Raw genomic sequence first — 19923 nt, 5'->3', positions numbered from 1 at the left:
ACGAGAAAGCATTTCAGCGTTTTTAGAAATGAACTCATTTTTGAAACAGTTTGGAATTTTAAGCAAAAAGAATCTCAAGGTTTTGAGTTTTGACCCTGCAGTCTATCTTTATGACTCAGAGGGATTCTCTCAATTCATTCTGATCTCACTGTTAGGGTCTTGGATTCCCAGGCCCAAGAAATGGGAATTGGTTTTTTGGTGGCTTCCCCTCAATCCAGCCGTAATGAACACCCTCTTATGCATGCAGAGATGTTAACAGAGATAGACAACATGGAAGCTGGGAACTGAGTCTGGCCAAAATGTTTAAAACATTATGGGGCTAAATATTAGATTAGGACGAATCTGGTACATTCAGAATACTTAGGGCCAATAGGAACCTTAAAATAGGATAGACAGTTGAAAACATGAGCTTTTTTTTGTGCTTTGCCTTAATCCACCAACCTATCTGAAGGTCTAATCTATCAGGTGTTATGTACCAGAGATATTTCCTTCACTCCTCAGGGGAAAGATGCAAGGAGAAATTGGTTCCATATGAAATGATGTGATTTCTATTACATTTTGAAATCAAAGCTTACAGGTTCTGCATGTGATAATTGTGTTCGCTTATTATACCACCTCTGCCACCAACAAAAACAAAATCCCGACTTCAAAACCAAAGAAATTAGAAAGGGAAAGAAATGTAGCCAACACATATCCAGCAGCCAGGGATCTATGTCCACTTGATGTTTCATTTCAAGAGGAAGGGGGTGAAAGGAAGACAGAAAAACCTCTGATAATTCTAGTTATTTAATTTAAAAGCACAAACCTGAAGAATATTCTTGGGTTTGTCAGTATCAAAACTTTCCCAAGGTTTCCCGTACGTGGCAGAGGAAGTTGCTTTGTCAAAACCCTGAAAAGGCCTTGAAACACACTGGGACGATGATCTACAATTAAGTGTTCTCCAGTGGGTATCAGCGTGACACACCATAACAGCTCCAAAGGAGCCCTTAAAACCAACTATGTCAATGAGCTCCTCCAAGCATGGGGATTTAGAGTTATGGATTAGACCTCTTAACCCTTCTCCTCCCCTCAAAATACCTTAAAGACCTTTTCTCCCAGGGGAGGACTTGTGCTAGCCAGTGTCTGACTAAAAGATCTTTGTGAAGTCACGTGTAGACAGGACATCAAATGAAGGATCTGTGTTCAGCTGAGATACTCCGCATGTTGCCCTCAACTAAATTGAGGGGCCAGAACCACAATGACCCCATCAAAATGAAGAAGGAGCCTCTTAGGGGTCTCATTTCATTTCTGGATGTGAATGGCTATGTGATCTTGGAAACAACTTCTTTACTGTTTTCTCGATGCTTTAGTTTATATACCTGTAAATTACTGATTTAACCAAAAGTAGATTTTGTTTTACAGCAAAAACAACAAGAATGACAAATCAGATTCCTGTTCAACCAGTGAGGCACTTCCTTGCTGAGTATCAGTCACACTTTGAAAGATGCATGAATTCTTTCAAACCAGCAGGAAAAATGTGGAATCAACTCTGCATTTTCTGAACTGAACAGTTACAGCAACACAAAACAGGTTATCAAAATGGATAATCCCAACCCCTATTTATTTAGAGTAGCAACCATACATCATTAGTTTGGAAGGGATGCACTTTCCCAGTTATGTTTTGCTGGTGACTCAATGTGCTTCCTTCCCTAAAGCACACACTGTCGGTGGGGGCTGAGAACCTCATATAAGTAGTTACAGAGACCAGCTTTAATTTCTTATTTTATTTTTGCACAACATTGTGAATGTAGCCAGCTTTTTATTAAACATTCATTCAAGCTAACTTATGTGCAAATGTGAAATATGATTGTAGGAAAGTATAGTTCCAGAACTTTAAAGATTGTTTTGTGAGTTGAAAGCGTTAATGACCCCTTTTAAGATCCTAAAACTACTAGGAGAGCAGCTCTGTTACCTGGTCTTATGTTCACACCATCCTATCGGTCTCAAAAGCTCAGTTCATTCCCCACGTGTGGCTAAACAGGTTCCAAGACACAGTACTGTACACAGAATTTGGGAAACTTTTGGGATAATGACTGTAACAGAACTGGAAATGATTATTTCCTAATAAAAGCTTCCTCATTCCAATGCACTCATGCCAACAGGCTACTGTAAGGTGGCAAAGTAAGGTACGTTTTTCTTGCAAAAATATTCCAACACTCTTCCTTTTCCTTGCATAGCAAGGGAATTATTTTCATTTTAGAATCATAAAGCTCTTAAACACTGGTTTTAAGATGGAAAAACAAGTAGGCCTTTTATTAGAAAACTGCTGTTGAGAGCAGCTTTCTTTCCTGGTTATACAAACATCTGTCTTCCCAGAGAAAGGAAAGTCAACGTTTAAAGTCTATTAAAAAAAGGTAAATGCAAGATTTCACAAATACCTTTCAGTAATGGGGGAAAGAACCACCTTTAATTTTTATTTTCAGTTGTTTCAATGGCTTTTAAATTTGGCAAGTACTGCTACACTTTCCTGAAGTGACAGTGGGCCCTTGCAGAAACCCTCCTACCTGTACCCTCAGAAGTGATACTTACATAGCCCAGGTACGTACAAGTCTGTACAACAAGGAACACATCATAAGTCAGACACTTGGAAAGGTATAGTCAGAAGGACTTTAAAGGTGAATCATATTGTTTGGAGCTTACAGGACTCAGTTCTGACCAATGGGGAACTTTCCCTATTCCCTGGAATGGGAGGAATCTGAGCTTTATTTATTTTTTATTTATTTATTTTAAGAGACAGGGTCTTGCTCGGTGGCCCAGCCTGGAGTAATGGCATGAGCATAGTTCCCTGCAGCCTTGAATTTCTGGGCTTAAGCAATCCTCCTACTTCAGCCTCCCACGTAGCTGGTACTACAGGCATGAACCACCACACCCTGTTAAGTTTTCTCGTTTTTGTAGAGGCAGGGTCTCGTTACATTGCCCAGGCTGGTCTTGAACTTCTGGCCTCAAGGGTCCTCCTGTGTCAGCCTCCCAAAGTGCTGAGATTACAGGCATGAACTACTGTGCCTGGCCAAGTCTGACCTTTACAAAGACAAATTTATACCGCACAACTGTATGCATTCAGTTCAACCTTTTGGCCAAATCTAGATTCCTCGATCTAAGCAAAGGGTTTGACAAAAGGTACAGTGTTTTTATTTTTTTGCTTAATTTCTCCTCACTTTTCAGACCTGAATGCCCCAGAGAATTCCCAGCCCCACAGTGTCAACTTCATTTCTCTGCCGGACACTAAGTGGCCAATTCTGCAAGTATTATGTAAGTCAGTCACACAAATGAAGAAAATTACTCATTCTTAAGAGAAAACAATATCTCTTCAAGCAGGTAAAACAATGTCAGTCCAGAATTGACAGGCCCTTGGCAATTTGTCCATTTCTGAAAACCAAGATGATAAGAAAACCTTTTAACCTAAATAGGTGTGTGAGGCCATTCTCGCATGGCTACAAAGGAATACTTGAGACTGGGTAATTCATAAAGAAAAGAGGTTTAATTGGCTCACGGTTCTGCAGGCTGGACAGTAGGTTTGGTGCTGGAATACGCTTGGCTTCTGGGCAGGCCTTAGAGAGCTTTTGCTCATGGCAGAAGGTGAAGTGGGAGCAGTTATGTCACATGGCCACGGCAAGCGCAAGAGAGATCGAGTGGAGGGGAGGGAGATGCCACACTTTAAACAAACAGATCTTATGAGACCTCACTCGCTATCTCATGGACAGCACCAAGCCATGAGGGATCCACCCCCAGGACCCAAACACTTCCCACCAAGCCCTACCTCCAACATTGGGGACCATACTTCAAGATGAGATTTGGGGAGACAAGTATCTAAACTATATCAATAGGAAGAAAGAAGAAATTCAGCTGTTAATTGATGAAGAAATAAGCAAGCCTTTAACTACAAGCTCTGCAAGAAGATAGTCAAGGCAATTACTAACCCATAACAAAATATCAAAATCAACAAACTGTTTGGATTTTTTTTCTTTTAATTACTGGATGTGTACTTTGGATATCAATATATTTCAGGTGACTGTGTTGATATAATGATCTAAGTAGTCCTTTGGGGAATAATTTTGTAATTTTCACAGCCAGAAGAATGTTGCGCACTTTAGGTCTTCCCAATAGCTAATTTACGTGGCTGTATCTTTAAAACCTCTTCCCATGATCAAATTGGTTTTGGAGCCTCCAAATGTCCACTTATTTCTGGGTTTGATATCAGAGAATCACTCTTGGCTCGTTCCTCTTCTTCATCCTCCAAACCAATTGATTACAAAGCTCTGTCAACTTAGAAGTCCTCTGAAATTCACATGTCTTTTCTGTTATCACTGCTCTGTCAGACGCATGCTCACATCACCTCATTTCAGGAACATTGCTTTTCTCTAGATACAACCCTTTGCCTCAAGCAAGAACAACTCAGATCCATTGTAGACACTGCCCACTAGATTAATCTGCCTATAATATCACCAGCATCATGTCACTGTTAGTCTTGGAAACCTTTGAAGGCTTCCCAGAATGGAGCCACCTTTTGATGCCTCCCATATATTGGTCTAAGTTTCCTGAATTTTCTGTTTCAGTCAGATAGCCTAACACACTAAACCTACTGTACACTACCTTATTCCTACTCTCATATGGAATTCTACCTAACTGGAATGACCTCTTTCCATCTGTCTGTCCATGTCTTATGAAACCACCTTCAAAAAATTAATAAAAGGCCACAAGGGTAGAATTGTGATAAGGACTTAAGGTCTGCTAAGGTATGGGCATAGTTAAATCACAAGCAGTTATTGTTTCATAATTTGCTTTTCTTTGCTTTTCTATAATTGCTTACAGCTCAAGAGTCACATAGCTGATGGTCACAGATTTGTAACTTCTCCCATTGTTTCATAGATAACATCAGTATCATAAAACCTAAGACTGGTGTTTGAGGTATTTTTCAGACTTTGCATTCTGATGAGCCAATGATGCCACCCAGATCTGTGACCCATACCAAGGAACTGACTCACCAGCTCTGTGAGCCCCACCCAGAAACTGACTCAGGCACAAAGACAGTTTTGACGCCCATGCTATTTCATCCCCACCCAATCAGCAGTATCCATTCCCTAGTCTCATGCCCACCAAATTTCCTTAACAACCCTAGCTTCCAAATTCTTGGGAAGGCAAATTTGAGAAATATCTCCCATCTCCTCACTTGGCTGGCCCTGAGATTCCTAAACTCTTTTTCTGCTGCAACACCACTGTCTCAGTGCATTGGCTTTTCTGTGCAGCAGGCAAGAAGTATCCGTGGGGCTGTAACAAACTGCAGTTTCATTTAGACAACTAAAAAATCCATTTTTTCCCCTAAGATCTTATGTATGTAGCTTAAAACAACCTCATCATATTTGGAGCTTGCTAAAGAAATTATTTGATTACCTCTCCTGGCTCTGTGGGGTTGGTCCACTGGCATTTTCTCAGAGATCTACTGTTTATATAAGAATTTTCACATTTTACACTTCCAATTCAGCGATAACCTAAAAGAATGACTTTACCAGTTACATAAACCAGATTTCTGCTTTGCATTGAAATTTCTAAATTGAAAGTCATTCTTATGGAATAATACTTGTTTCTTAATATTTTAAGGATTCATAGGCTGGGCGCGGTGGCTCACGTCTGTAATCCTAGCACTTTGGGAGGCTGAGACAGGCGGATCACAAGGTCAGGAGATCAAGACCATCCTGCCTAACACGGTGAAACCCCGTCACTACTAAAAATACAAAAAATTAGCCGGGCGTGGTGGCAGGCGCCTGTAGTCTCTGCGACTCGGGAGGCTGAGGCAGGAGAATGGCGTGAACCCCATAGGTGGAACTTGCAACTTGCAGTGAGCCAAGATTGTGCCACTGCACTCCAGCCTGGGTGACAAGCGAGACTCTGTCCCAAAAAAAAAAAAAAGGATTCATAAGGATTCATAATAGTTTCTATGAGTCCCTACTATTAGAAGGATTCAAGAACAGTTTTTGTTCTAGAGGAAATCTGTAAATGCATTTGACAATCATGTATTGTCATGTGGCATATCTTTCCTACTGTTATCTTGAACTGTTCTTTAAATCCTTCATTAGAGTTTTACTTTTCAAGTTTTTAATGTCTAATCTTCCCTAACAGATAGTATACTCTCTGGCGATAGGGTTTATGTCTTAGACGTCTTTCGATTCCTGATGCACTAAACATAACCTCGAAGAGAGGAAGTGCTTGGTCAAAACTGGTTGGTCTGGTTTTGACTATAAAGGCCTGATGTAGTCTACGCTGCATGTCAGAGGAAAAACAAACAAAAAAAAATGAGGAGGACTAAGTTTCACTAGATATCCAACTGAAAATTATCCAACTGAAAGAGAACACTCAAATTGTCCAAATGTCCCACATCTTCACTAGGATGCATTTCTTTGAGGCATTTCCCATATGGCTATAAGGGCTGCCAGATAATGCTTTTTATACAACAAAGCCTTTATTTTACCTTTCTTCCAACAGACAATAAAAATCAAGACTGTTTTAGTAGGCAGTTTCTTTCTCATAATTGGTAAGAGGTACTAGAAGAAAAAAATGTTGAATCCTATCTGTTCTTAACGTTTCAGGCAAATACTTACTCTATGTTAATTGCATGTTATTGTAGACAGAATTCTAGAACTATTATTCATCTTCCATATGAACAAGGTGGTCCTGTGTGTCATTCTAGACATTATTAGTAGAAAACTAAAGTCTGCAGGAGATGTCAAGGTGACAGGATTAGGAGGAAGAGAGAACCTCGAAATGGGATTTTCTCACTTGAGAACTGGGAGACTGGAAAATCAATCAGTCACCATCCATACACAGGGCTTAACTGGTTACCTGAAATATTTTCTCATGCAAGTGTTGAGTTGAATTATATAGACTTACGAAGTTTACTTTATTGCATGAATTAAACATTTTTGGCAGCAATTGACAACAGAGACCAGTACAAATGAAGTCATGGACTAATTTAGTGGAAGAAAAAATATTCTTTAATCAGTGCTTTTCTCACTGTGGCTACCTAGAGATAGGAACGGGATCAACTGAGGCAGTCTATGGCACTCAGTTATTGATGGGATATTAGCTAATCCTGTGGTTCAGTAAATATCATTCTCCCCGTCACTACAGAAAGATACCTGTGGAGTTTAACGGGCAGCAAAAAAACCAGGATTAGAAGTCACTTGGATTTTTTAAACCAGTAACAGAGTTGTACATAAAAAATACATACACAGCTGATTTTTTAAAAGATCATTCCAAAGAATGTTTTAAGAAAACGGAAGACGGTAGGAAGAGAGTTACAGGGACCAATGATGAACACTTCGCAAAGTAGCTTGTGTTGATGGCTCATCTCTCAACTAGAAGAAAGGGGGAGCATGAGAGGTTAACTTTAGTAGGAGAATAACTAAAGCTAGGGCAAAGTAAGGAAGCTTTTCTTCCTCCATGAACTGTTCTTTGTTCAGGGGCTACTGCATGTTCAGCATGAGAGTTAATTAACAGACAGCACACTGCTGCCTGGAACGCCTTACATAATTACACCTGGAGTCTAATTAGGTAACTCTCAACTATCCCTTGTCTAAATCATCCAAGCTACAAATCTCTCAGTGTGGCTAGCATTCATTTAGTGAGGCCTGTGACGTGCTTGTGAAATTAAGAAGTTGTCACTTCTAACATGTGGGATACACTAACAGCCTAAATGAGTTTTCCCATATGGTTTTCATGTAGAAAGTGAAGCCTTGAGAGAAAGTACGATCTTTCTGGATTCCTTTGGGTTGCCTACAGATCCCAGAACACCATGCCAGGTAGAATCATATTTTATTGACAATACTGTCAAGCAATTACTAATTAAGGTATTTGCGCTGTTATTTAATTTTAATAGAATGATATAATGTTAATATTGATCATTCTGAGATGACGAGATTATGGTAAATTTAAAATTTTTTAGACTTTTCTAGAATTTTCCAAGCTTTCTATAATAAAAAAATCTATATATTAATAACAATGTGGAGAGAGGAAGAAAAATTGGTAAAGAACTCCTCTATAAAATGATCCCATCTTTGTATTAATGACTGCCACATAATATGCAGAGCATAATTTATTATTTCAAAATTTAATATAATTTTAAATACTGTATATACTGTATAAAATAAAATACCAATCTACACCAGATGCTTTCATTTATCTAATCAAACTGAACAAATGTGCAAGATATGCTATAAATTACTTCCAAGAATGTACAACTTGGTAAAATGGGGCACAGATTTTAGTGACATGAAAAGAGTTGTAATCAGTAGTATCTTTTAACAATAGGTTAAGTTTCTCTTTTTTCTTTGACTGCTTTTTGCAAGTGACACCATAAATCACCCTTGAGATTTGTCACCTGGCGTGGCACATCTTTGTTATCAAGTGAAAATGACCAAAAGGAACACCTTGTTACCAAATCTGTTCATTACATGGGCAGGTTCATGAGAGCTGAACTCCACCCAACATATTTTGAAAACGGTGGGAGGAGGAGGGAGGATCCTGGCGAGTGAGAAACAGAACTTAATTAGTTGCAACGCCTGGGTCCACTGCTATAATCAGTGAAGCTACCCAACTGGTGGGCCAAGCCAAAGGGATCAGAAACAGGTCTACTATTGCCAAGTTTGCACTCTGCCTGCAGCGACTGTCAACTAATGATAGATTAGACAAATCTGATTGCTCTATCAAAACATTCATCTCAAATCTTGATTAGTAATCCTATTGAATTATGATTAATTCACAAGGGTGCTGCTGACAGATAAGATACTTCATCTAACAATGTGTATTAGTTGCTTTGCCTGAAGCCAAAATGTAAAAAAGCCCCCCAAAACAAAAACACACAAACTCCGGAAGTTGCTTGTAAAATAAACTATCAAGCATTGCACATTGAGAAGGATAATGAGGCTACATGCACCATTTAATTTAATAAAGAGCTTGTTTGTGAGAACTCAGTCTTGATACAAAAAAACAAGAGGGACTTAGGGAGAGAAATACAGTGAGAACAATACATTGTAAACAAGAGTACACCCTCTGCCTTTTCAGCAAGGAGTATGTAAGAGACATTAACTCAGGATTGCTTCAGGGGGTACCATTCTCCGTTTTGGCTACATCCCAGTTACTCAGGCCAGAGGCAGAGCAGAACTTGCATGCTTTTTGCAACTTACCATCCAATTACTCTTCTTGTCTCTGGGATGAAGACATCTGTGAATAGAAATATTCAGCAGACCTAAACTCATGGGATTTTCAGAAAGCGGATTTTTTTTTTTTTTTTTGGTAATCTTTAGGGAGTAAAGTGATAGAGAGGAGGGAAAGTATAAGAAAGGAAGTGTTTAACTTTCCTAAGAAAAGGCATAAAAATGAGGGTTCCTAATGTCCTTTTTCCTTTTCGCTTTGTCTGAAGCAAAGAAACATTCGATGGGATGTTTGCTAAGGTTTTAGTTTAGTACACAGCTATGACTCAGGAAAAACTGAATCAGTATTACTCATTCCCTTATCAAGCCAGCTCATGGGGCCTGAACCTAAACCTATCATTCCATTTGTGGCTTTGCCAACCCCAAAAATTCAGCTCTGCTTGTTGGGGTTTGGGTTGGGTTGCTGGGGCAGTCAGAGGATGCTAAGTACTCAAAATCTTGTGTAATTTTAGATGGTATCATTATCTTATCCTGACCTTATGATTTTACAAAAAGCCTAATGTCCTATAATCATGTTTCTCTTTAGCTGGTATTAACCTTTCGGTGACTTCTCTCTTCTCTCTCTCTCTCGCACTCTCATAACTATCCTGTTAATCAATTGTGCACTGCAGATGGGGTCAAGGAAATCTACTTCCTCCTTTGATAGCCTCCAATGTTTCTACTCTTGGGGATAAAAGTGCTTTAAATGGAGTTATATTCTAGGAAAATCAATATATGATTACTGCAAAGATTTGTATTGATTGTGCGTTGCATTGCAAAAAGGCTAAAGAAAAATGGCATGGCACATTTTCCTTCAACTCCTACTCCACAGAGTTTGTTGTGAATGTTTTGGGCAGGAAGAAAATGTTGGAACTTTATTTAATGACCTAAAGTTTTCATCATTCACTCCACTTACTTTTTTCTCTACCCTGGAAAGTGCTTCATTATGACTCTCCTGGCTTCTCGTCTATAATACTGGCCGACATCAGGGACCGCCAGGAGAGTTCACAGAGCTGAAGACTGTCTCCTTCACACAAGGGAGCTGTGCCAGAAACTGCAGGTTGCCTTCCTAAAATCCATTCTTCCCTTTCTACTCCTTTACACAAGCCTGATTTTGTTGACAGCAGCAATGTACCCAGCTGAAAACACTTCTCAGTTTTCCCTTACACATAGAGGTGACTAAGTGATTAGGTTTTAGGTAATGGAGTCTAGGTAGAGATTGTCGGGCAAGGCTTCTGGGGAAGTTCCTTAAAAAGGGGTTGGGGTTTGGCTCAGCTGCCAGGCACATTTTAGCCTTCCCTCCCTTTCTTCCTTCTTCTTACCTGTAATGTAGGTGAGCCATTAGGAGCCACAGCAGTTCTTTTGTGACCATGAGGGAAACCTGAAGCTAGAAGCCAAGTCAAAGTATAGCAGAACATAAAGACCAAAGGGGCCATGAACATTGGTGATGTTGTGGAGCCACCAGAATAACCCTATTCTTTGGGAACTTCTTTCAGATGAAGGAAAATAAATCCTAACATTGTTTAAGTTACCGTTTTTCCGGTCTTTGATATTTGCAGCCAAACATGAGCCATTTCTCCTGCAAAATGTCTAATTATATGAGTTCTCAATGTCGTGCTGACTAATAAAAATAAGTAAAATTTTTTTTTTGAGCCAGAGTCTTGCCCTGTTGCCCAGGTTGGAGTGCAGTGGCATGATGTTGGCTCACTGCAACCTCCGTCTCCTGGGTTCAAGCAATTCTCCTGCCTCAGCCTCCAGAGTAGGTAGGATTACAGGCGCCCGCCCCAACACCTGGATAATTTTTGTATTTTTAGTAAAGACAGGGTTTCACCATGTTGGCCAGGCTGGTCTCAAACTTCTGACCTCAGGTGATCCACCTGCCTTGGCCTCCCAAAGTGCTGGGATTGCTGGGATTACAGGCGTGAGCCACCGCGCCCAGTCACCTTTTTTTTTTTTTTTTTTGGGACGGAGTCTCACTCTGTCACCCAGGTTGGAACGCAGTGGCACAATCCAGGCTCACTGCAACCCCTGCCTCCCAGTTGAAGCAATCCGCCCACCTGAGCCTCCCAAGTAGCTGAGATTACAAGCATGCGTCACCACGCCTAGCTAATTTTTGTATTTTTAGTAGAGACAGGATTTCACCATGTTGGCCAGGCTGGTCTTGAACTCCTGACTTCAAGTGATCCTTCCCCCTTGGTCTCCCAAAGTGCTGGGATTATAGGTGTGAGCCACCAAGCCTGGCCAAAAATAAGAAACATTTATCTCTAGGGTAAATGTCACAGGCAGTGGTTACTGGGTGACCCAAATACTTCAAGGTGTCTACAATCATTTAGTTGTCTTCCCAATCACTAGTGTTGAGAATACTGGAGTAACAAGGTCTTTAAGAAGTTTGGTGTACCTTTGTGATTTTTAGCTGTCCAGCCTCCATTTCTCTCTCTTCTAGTATTAATAGTGCTCCAATTTCTTCTGGGAAATTTCTTCCCCCTATAGTGTGCAGTCTTAGTGGGACTGTCATCAAGGGGCTCTGGCCTCCCCTAATCGAGGAGCAGGTACAAGATCCAGACTAAACCCCCTCAGACTTTGATTAAGGCTTCAAGGCCCATTTAGATGATTCTGGAATAAAAGCTGTTTTATTATAAATTAAGAGATGGAATTTCTAAAAGCCTCTACCTTACACACTGAACATTCCTTACTGTGAATTTTTCCTAATGGCTCATTGCCTAAGTGATTTAAATTTTTTCATTAAATACAGAAGTTGCTGATTATAAAATCTATTGACTACTTAGCTTCAATGAACTATTAAAACATTTACTCTAAAAACTGCAGCTTAAATAGAAGGTAATATTAAACTGGGTGAAAAATTAAATTTTGGGAATAATAACAGCTTACCTTTATGGAGTATTTCCTTTGTGGCAGACACTACTCCCCGATATTTAAATATATAAAGTAATATAATACCTATGATAACCTATGAGTTAAGCATTGCTATTATTCCCTTTATTCAGACAGGAAAACCGAGGGAGAATGGTTAATTTGCCCAGTGCCATGTAGTTTGTAAGTGGAAGAGTTAGGATAATTCTCAAAGCTACCGTGATAAAATTATATAATCCTCTATTGCTGGTGGCAATACAAACTATATAAAAACCAGCCCAGGCCGGGCGTGGTGGTTCATGCCTGTAATCCCAGGACTTTGGAAGGCTGAGGAGGGCAGATCACGAGGTCAGGAATTCAAGACCAGCCTGGCCAGGATGGTGAAACCCTGTCTCTACTAAAAATACAAAAAAAAAAAAAAAATTAGCTGGGCATGGTGGTGCGCACCTGTAATCCCAGTTACTCAGGAGGCTAAAGCAGGAGAATTGCTTGAACCCAGGAGGCAGAGGTTGCAGTGAGCCGAGATCGTGCCTCTGCACTCCAGCCTGGTGACAGAGTGAGACTCTATCTCAAAAACAAAAAACAAAGAACAAAAAAAACCAGCCCAGAAATTTTTTTGGTAATGTCTGGTAAGAGCCATACAAACACTGATACCTTTTACTTAATAATTTCATTTGTAATATTATATTCAAGAGAAACAATCTAACTGAAGAAAACAGAGATTTTTATTGCAGTGTTACTCCTAATAGCAAAACTAAGTAGAAGTAACCTAACTTCAATACTAAGGAACAATTAAATCCAAAATAGCATATAAACAATGCATTATCACTGAGTCTTTAAAATGCATAATTATAAAATTCTGAAGCAACACAGGAACCAATGTAGCATTAAACAAAAAAAGCATGATACAAAATTACATGTATTCAACACCACCACCTAAATTAACCCACACATTCCTATGGTCAATGGCTGGAAATTAACTTTCAAGGTAAAAATAGCTGTATTAGGAGAGCGGGACCATGGGGAAGTCCCACTCCCCCATTTTTCTCTACTATTTTCAAATCAAAAAGGAGGGAGAATAAAGTGAAAACATGCTTTCACGAAAGGAAGAGAAATTGCATGAAGTTCCCAATGCCCCAGCATGCTTTGGGATCTTGATTGGGAAAGCCCATCGTTCCCCCTTCACTGTAGATTAACGAGAATGCTACGAAGGAAGGGAGGCTTAGCAACGCAAGGCTCTTTATCCAGTCAAGGTAAATGAAGTTGGGCTGGTCAGAAGAGTAAATAAGATTAGTTATGAGCTCCAGGTCATCCACTCATGGAGGTCAGCAAGTATGAGATTATTATCCTTGGTAGAAGAGCAGCAAAATAGCATTAAAGAATAAATTAATGAAAACGGTAGAAGATTATTTGAACGAAAGCCCTAATCAGTTTAGAGATTTCACTCAACTGCTCTACTGGCCATCAGTCAAGCTCACAAAACAAATATGCTTGTTCTCTTAAGTAATTCCAGGAGATTTCCCTTTCTTGCTTCAAAGACATCCAATCTAAGGAAAGTCATGAATAAAGTTACCCCGGTTTGCTGTTACACCTCATACAAAACCCACTCAAGCATCAATGTGCACGCTACAGCAGACTATTTACAGAAGATGCGTAATTGCTAGTCCTGTTTGGCCTTTGATTCTGAACAGAACATTATTCCATATCCATTCAGAAACACTGAATTCACCAATGTGCAAACTGCATATTTTATTAAATAAACACAAACTAGGAGATAATGACATACATTTGTTTTCATTACAAGTAGTAATGCAATATTTCTCCAAGGCTTACTGCATTAGCATTTCTCTCCACGTTTCAAATGCCTTTGAACTTTCTGAAAAGCTACATCTGTTAGCTCCCGTGTATACAGCGGAAAGTTACCAAGTGAATTAAGTTTTAATATAAATTGCTTTGTTCACTATTAAGATTGATGTTGGACACACTGTACTGTAAGTTGCAAACTGCAATTACAATTCGTTGCAATTATCTTTGGTTGTTAATAGCACAAGATAGCATGTCACTTTCTACCAAGTGTATAATTTATCATTTGTGGGTTTTTTTTTTGTGTGTGTGTGAACTGTTGTGGTATTCCAAATGTATAATCTTGTTGTATTTATTTCCCAGTGGTCCAACAAAATGCACAGCAAGTGCTGACTAGAACAAACTAAAAAGCACTGCTATTGACAAGCCGTCACTTGAGCAGTAATGAACATTCAGCCTCCACTTTCACCTCAACAAACCAGCAGCTTTAATTTACGATAAAGCAAAGGAGAGACAACCTCCAGGTTTATTATACCCTCACTGCTGTTTCAAATAAAGTAATTAGAAGGTCAAGAGACAGGTCTGGAAAGCCAAATATAAATGCAACCCTTCTGTACAGGCATTAAAAAAAAAAAAAGACTAGTGTGTTCAAAGAGCATTTTATCCATCTTTCTTCTTCAGAGCTGGGCAAGTCAGTTGTTGTTCTTTTTTAATACTACCGTAACCAATCAGAAACAGTGGCAGCACCGTTCTTTCACTGTCTAATTTGCTCCATATGGACTATGGGCCGCTCACCTAGGAGACGCTGTCCTTAAGATAACATGACTTACTAGTCTCAAAAACTGCTGTCAACTGTAGACTTAGGGCAGGTGATCAGACATTTCATTTTTTTGTTTGTTTGTTTTTTTCTTCCAATAAAGAAAACTCAGGTGAAGTGATGGAAAGGTTCTAGAGAAATCCTACTGATATAATAGTAGCCCACAAATAAATAGAAATCTATTTGAAAACATCTGCTGTAAAATTTTTCTTGAAACAATACCCGAGGAAAAGGGGTTGGCTGGGAGAAAAATTGCCGTTTACGTATGTTTTGTTTTCAGTGATGAATAAACAGTTATTTATAATAAACTAGCATGCTGTTTTGAAGAAACTACCTATAATATCATATTTCATCTTAAAGGCTCCTAATTTTGCATAATTGTGTTCTGCATTTACGTTCCTCTTTTTTCTTCTACATTAGAATCACACCACCCAAGCCAGGTGTGGTGGCTCACACCTGTAATCTCAGCACTTTAGGAGGCCGAGGCGGGCGGATCATGAGGTCAGGAGTTTGAGACCAGCCTGACCAACATGGTGAAACCCTGTCTCCAATAGAAATACAAAAATTAGCCGGGTGTGGTGGTGAGCTTCTGTAGTCCCAGCTACTCAGGAGGCTGAGGCAGAAGAATCGCGTGAACCCAGGAGGCAGAGGTAGGAGTGAGCCGAGATTGCGCCACTGTACTCCTGCCTGGGCAACAGAGGGAGACTATGTCTCAGAAAAACAACAACAAAAAAGAATAACACTACCCAAAAATTCCTTGTAAAGGCCATGTAACCTAATAGACCTTGGCTATGCACCCAGCCTTCCCTCTGAGGAGTAAGTTAAGACAATGTAAGGGCCTCTTCTAAACCAGCTGCCCTCAAATGTGTTGATCCATGGATTACTACAGTGGGAAATTATGTTGCATGAATAAACTCCATTTCTCCCCATTACCTATTGTTTCAAGCCCTTCTCCAAGCCTCTAAATAAAAAGATAAGGAGGACGGTAGAAGAATAGAAAGAGGAGAGTGGAAGAAGCACAAAGAAAAGAAGGGATAGAAAGTGAGGGGAAGAATGACAAAACCAGAACTCACCAAGCTCCTGCACAGGTAGCTATGGTATGTGTCACAAATACTACATGCTACATTGTGTTATATGGGAAAAAAGATGAATCTTCCAAAATAGTACAAGTTATTCTTGGTGCCATAAACCTAGGAACATTCTTTTTTTTTCTTTTTTTGAGACAAAGTCTCACTCTGTTGCCCAGGCTGGAGTGCAGTGGTGCCACCTCAACTCACTGCAACCTCTGTCTCCCAGGTTCAAGGGATTCTCCTGTTCAGCCTCCCAAGTAGCTGGGACTACAGGCACGTGCCACCATGCCCAGCTAATTTTTGTATTTTTAGTAGAGACGGGGTTTCGCCATGTTGGCCAGGCTGGTCTCGAACTCCTGACCTCAGGTAATCCGCCCGCCTCAGCCTCTCAAAGTGCTGGGATTACAGGCATGAGCCACTGCGCCCGACCAACCTAGGAAAATTCATAATGCATATGCCCATTAAATGCATCAATTGTTACTTCAAGGCTATTATAATCATCTTGATCCATCTCTTTTTGGGGGCTGTGGCACGTACACTCCAAAAGCCTTTCTGATACAGCGTTCTGTTGTGTAATTTTTGATTCAAGTCATTTTTCCCATCATCTATTCTAGCAGTCAGTGTAATTGCACTTGATTATATAAGTGGTGGAAATGTATGTAATATCATAGAGCATGTAATTATGTTGTAAAAATCCTTATGAAACTGTAAAACAGAAAGTGCACGAGTACAGTAGGTGCTTCTTTTTTCCTTTTTGTCTCCACCAGGAAAACCTACTGGAAGCAATGACGCTTCATGGTGTATAGGAAATGGATATATTTTGTGTTCTCATCTACCAGGGTGAAGGGATGGGCAGCTTTGGTCCACGATCACCTTGATATCCTTAGTGCCAAATAATATTTATAAATCATGCATTAATAAAGAGATAATATCTGTACTCTATAATCCAACAGGAAAGGCAAAATAACATTAAATTTCTGAGGCATACAGTATAATTTCTAGGTTGGTTTCTTCAATCCGGGAACATGTTTTCTTCTGTTGTAGCCATTTTTTGTTATTGTTTATTTATTATTTTACTCTAAAACGTAATACTCCTAATAATTTTTATAATTAGTGGGAAAATAACTGCAGAAATAAACTATAAACTAGATAATTTTCCAAAATTTTTTGAGGCAGTAATTTTAGCTGTTTCTCTAACTAGATAAAACAAAAAACAATTTGACTAATCCGCATTCTTCAATCCTCCTCTTCCAGCCACCTTCTTTTCTGATCTTTCACTGGAGGTGCTAATGAGTAGTGAAGTGTTCAAAATGCTAGGCTGTGCAGTGGAATAAGATGCACAGAGCCTGAGTAATTCAAAGTGGAAAGTGAGACTTGTTTCATCAGGCTGTAAACCTTCATCTCAGTGGAAGTCCTAACAATGGTATCCTGGATGTAAAATCTCCACCAAACAGGAGATTCTCAAAGAGGAAAGTCAGCTTTCCTATTTCTTTCCCATAGGAAACCTATATGCCAAAGCAATCTAGAAACCAAGGTGTTCCTGGTTTCTACCTGAGGGGCCCAACACTGAGGTAGGTTTTTAGGAAAATGTAAAGGAATTGTGGAGCATGATCACTGCCTGGGAGGACCTTCTACATTGGACAAAGCCCAGTACTTGGTAGATCTGCCAACAACTTTTGCATATGCCCATTAAATGCATCAATTGTTACTAAAGAAATTTATATGGTTCTATGAGTGTGACGGAGACTTAAAAAAATCATGATGCCTATGCGAGGCACTGTGCCTCAACAACCTTCCCTCCTTCTTCCTTGTAACAGAATCTGTTTTATTCAGGTATTCAGCACTCAAAGGAAGTTGACTCCATTGCCAGATGGGGAGAAAATCTTGGTTAATCAGTCAGTAATGGTGCTTCCATTTCCCTTGCCAGTCTTGGTTTAGGGGTTTCAGTTGGGAGCTTCTAGGAAGGATCTCCTCACTCTTGAGAAGGAGATACAAGAATTGATTTCCTTCTATCTCTGTTGTTTCTACATCTGGATGTGGTGCCTGGAGCTACTGTAGCCATTTGAAGCCCGAAGGAGGCCAGCATGAGGGTGGTGATGATGGCAGAACCTGAAGAAAACAACTCAAGTCTTCAATCATATCATTGGGCCTATGATCGTATCACACCTACAGCTGTCCTATTTCTGAACTTCCTGTGATGTGAGATAACAACTATCATTGTTTACAGTAATATGAGTCAGGGTACAATTTGATACTGTGCCCATTGTATTAGTCCATTCTCACAGTGCTATAGAGAACGGCCAAGACTGGGCAAATTATAAAGGAAAGAGGTTTAATTGACTCACAGTTCCACAGGACTGGGGAGGCCTCAGGAAACTTACAGTCATGGCAGAAAGGGAAGCAAACACGTTCTTCTTCACATGACAGCAGGAAGGAGAAGAATGAGAACCCAACAAAGGGGGAGCCCCTTATAAAACCATCAGATCTCATGAGAACTTACTATCATGAGAACAGCATGGGGAAACCGCCCCCATGATTCAATTACCTCCCACCAGGTCTCTCCCACCACATGTGGGAATTTTGGGAACTACAATTCAAGATGAGATCTGGGTGGGGACACAGTCAAACCATATCACCATTTGTCCATTAAGGAGGAGTAACACACACACACACACACACGCGCGCACGCGCGTATGTATGTATCTATCGATCTATCTATCTTAGCTGTAACCATGCCAACACAACTGAATTTAAATCTCACTAACATCAAACCAGTATCTGCATATATTACTGGTGGGATTTAAAAAATTGGTATCATCCTTTTGGAGAGAGTTTGTCAATATGAAGAGGCTTCATTTTGACAGCTATGAAGAGGCTTCATATTGATAGCTATGAAGAGGCTTATAAATTTTGACCAAGTATTTTACTTTGGGCAAGCTATCCTAGGGAAATAATCCAAAACATGGACAAATACACACTCTGTATTTGGTAGAATATTATGCATCCATTAGAAAAGATGATTCAAACTGTTAGCAAAGTGAAAAAGAGAGTACTAGAATGATGATGATGATGATGATGATGATGATGATGATGATGATGATAAAAGTCAATATGTGTGTATGTGTCAGAGTCCAAAGAATATTCACAGAGGTAGTGCCATGGTGGGGGACCAGGGGGTGACTTATTTTTTTCCTGCTCTTTCTTTTCCAAATTTCCTAAATAGGAAATAATATTCATATTTGAAATTTCTACCCTACATTATTCAGCTGCTTAGTACAATTTGCGGGCGAGGCTGATTGAAAATGTCTAGAGAGGGAGAATGGGCTAGCCTGGGGAAAAGACTTGAGGCAGATGCAGAAAGCTCATTAGCACCAGGATTTCTTCACAACTAGTTGGATTTTTCTTTTAAACCCTGACTTTTCTTTTCTTTCCTTTTTTTCAAGGAGATGATTATTCCATGATTTGGGTAAGGTGAACAAAAATAGTTAACACATATGGGATGGTGAGCTAACGTGCCATCACCGAAAGAAGCCCACTGGGGAAAATTCTTATTTCTAAATAAGAAAGAAAATGCACACTGCTTTGATTCAAGTGTTCTGCTTCAGAATAAATTTGCCTAGAAGCGCCTAAGAGTGCAAGGTGGGGGCTGGAAGGCACTGCATTCTTTTAAATAAGAGCAGGGACATAGATGCTCCTTCTAATGTAAGCCAACAATGGCACTGTTGACAGAGTCCCAAAGAAGCTCATGATATTCCACATAATTAAGAGGAATTGTTGGCATCAGAGGGGCCAGAAATGTTCTGTAGATTAACTGCTTGCTTCGTTGCTAATGACTGCCCAATTTCTTTAGACTAATTGGTGCAATCTACATTTTTGCAGCAAAGATGAAGTATCAACTTGATTTGGTGTCGATAAAAAATTGATGGATGCTTCTGACTGCTACTTCTCAACAATACATGGATTATTACTACTATAATTATCATAAATGACAAAACATGGGCAAGTGGTGATTACAAGTCTAATTCTATCTTGAGGTTTTAATGGCATAAACCACTCAGGCTTTACACTCATGATTTACTGCATCATCAAAATCCCTGAAAGGATTACCCTTGGGTGAATGCCACTCATTATCTTCCCAATA

General features: G+C 39.7%; 1 protein-coding gene across 8 annotated transcripts in view; it reads right to left on the bottom strand.

Moving 5' to 3' along the window:
* Nucleotides 1-19923, bottom strand: part of FTO (FTO alpha-ketoglutarate dependent dioxygenase) — a 462015-nt gene that overhangs the window by 122576 nt on the left and 319516 nt on the right. The window lies entirely within an intron of this gene.

Source organism: Macaca fascicularis, chromosome 20, assembly GCF_037993035.2.
Source record: "Macaca fascicularis isolate 582-1 chromosome 20, T2T-MFA8v1.1".
Taxonomy (NCBI): Eukaryota; Metazoa; Chordata; class Mammalia; order Primates; family Cercopithecidae; genus Macaca; species Macaca fascicularis.
The sequence above is the reverse complement of the archived record's forward strand: the minus strand, read 5'-3'. Positions and strand labels throughout refer to the sequence as shown.